This window comes from Vulpes lagopus, chromosome X, assembly GCF_018345385.1.
Source record: "Vulpes lagopus strain Blue_001 chromosome X, ASM1834538v1, whole genome shotgun sequence".
NCBI classification, from domain to species: Eukaryota; Metazoa; Chordata; class Mammalia; order Carnivora; family Canidae; genus Vulpes; species Vulpes lagopus.
Window position 1 is genome coordinate 79,140,144 of NC_054848.1, and position 2,012 is coordinate 79,142,155.

Consider the following 2,012-nt stretch of genomic DNA (forward strand, 5'->3'; position numbering starts at 1 on the left):
ATCATTCTACTATTAAAGGAGTAGAGGGGGAGCTCCAGCTCCCGAGATCCCTGACCCCGCAGCCTCCAGGCCGTTGTGGTCATGTTTAAAACCCTAAATTCTGTACACTTTAATGGGGACCCTGAGACCAGAGTCACCAAACGTGGCATTTCCCACACTTACAAGGATTGGTTTCCGATTGGAGGTGAAACCATGAAGAGAAAATAGAACAAATAATAATGCTTTTCTGCAATCACTTCTTGCTGCTGCTGGCCCTGGCTGCGCTGCTGGCCTTCATCAGCCTCAGCCTGCAATTCTTCCACCCGACCCCAGTGTCCACAGCTAAGAATGGAGTGAGTAGCAAGAGTGGAAAGAGAATCATGGCTGACCCAGTGACCAAACCCCCCGTGATGAACCCCATTTACGAAGCTCTTTTGTACTGCAACATTCCCAGTGTGGCTGAGCGCAGCATGGAAGGTCACACCCCACATCATTTTAAGCTGATCTCAGTGCATGTGTTCATTCGACACGGGGACAGATACCCGCTGTATGTCATTCCCAAAACGAAGCAACCAGAAATTGACTGCACTCTGGGTGTCCAACAGGAAACCATATCACCCTAAACTGGAAGCGTTCGTTAGTCACATGTCAAAAGGATCCGGAGCCTCTTTCGAAAGCCCTCTACACTCCCTGCCTCTTTAACCCAATCACCTACTGTGTGAGATGGGAGAGCTCACGCAGACAGGAGTCGTGCAGCATTTGCAGAATGGCCAGCTGCTGAGGGACATCTATCTAAAAAAACACAAACTCCTGCCGAATGACTGGTCACAGACCAGCTTTACTTGGAGACCACGGGGAAAAGCCGGACACTACAAAGTGGGCTAGCCTTGCTTTATGGCTTCCTCCCAGATTTTGACTGGAAGAAGATTCATTTCAGGCACCAGCCAAGTACCCTGTTCTGCTCCGGAAACTGCTAGTGTCCAGTGAGAAACCAGTATCTAGAAAAGGAGCAGCGTCGGCAATACCTCTTGCGTTTGAAAAACAGCCAGCTGGAGAGGACCTACGAAGACATGGCCAGGACCGTGGACGTGCCCACCAAGCAGCTTCGAGCTGCTAACCCCACAGACTCCATGCTCTGCCACTTTTGCCACAACGTCAGCTTCCCTTGCACTAGGAATGGCTGCATTGACATGGAGCACTTCAAGGTGATCAAGACGCATCAGATAGAGGACGAGAGAGAGGCGGGAGAAGAAACTGTATCTGGGCTACGCACTTCTGGGCGCCCACCCCATCCTGAACCAGACCATCAGCGGGATGCAGCGCACCGCAGAAGGCAGGAAAGAGGAAGTCTTTGCCCTCTACTCTGCGCATATCACCCTGTCACCAGTTCTCAGTGCCCTGGGCCTTATGGAAGCCCGATTCCCAAGGTTTGCAGCCAGGTTGATCTTTGAGCTCTGGCAAGACAGAGAAAAGCCCAGTGAGCATTCTGTCCGGATTCTTTATAATGGTGTTGATGTCACATTCCACACCTCTTTTTGCCAGGATCACCACAAGCATTCTTCCAAGCCTATGTGCCCCCTCGAAAACTTAGTCCGCTTTGTCAGGAGGGACATGTGTGTGGCCCTGGGGAGTAGCAGTAGTACTAATTATTATGATGTGTGTCACAGGGAAGGATTCTAAAAAGTATGCAGTGCGGTGCTTATAGAATCTATGCCAATACAGAGGGACGGGAAGGGTCTGCTTCTAGTTCTGTCCTTTGCCAAGGGAATAAGATTATTGAGCTATAAAGGCTAGAAATCATGTTTGAGCCACGTAGATGTTTGGGTTGAACAGTAAGTACGTTGCTATAATTGGGTACGTGAGTTACTTGGCACATAATGGCCAGTTCACAGAGAGAGGAAGGTACTTTTATCACAGCCAGACTTTGTTTACGATACCAGAATAGTATTTCCATACCGAAAATTGCGAATCCACATGTGTATTATTTCAATCTGCCATGGTACTCTACGATGGAACCAGCAAACATCAGCTAA

At 49.3% G+C, this 2,012-nt stretch overlaps 1 pseudogene; it reads left to right on the forward strand.

Moving 5' to 3' along the window:
* Window positions 1-218: 218 nt before the first annotated feature.
* LOC121483621 lies at window positions 219-1,659 on the forward strand (annotated as a pseudogene).
* Window positions 1,660-2,012: the final 353 nt, after the last annotated feature.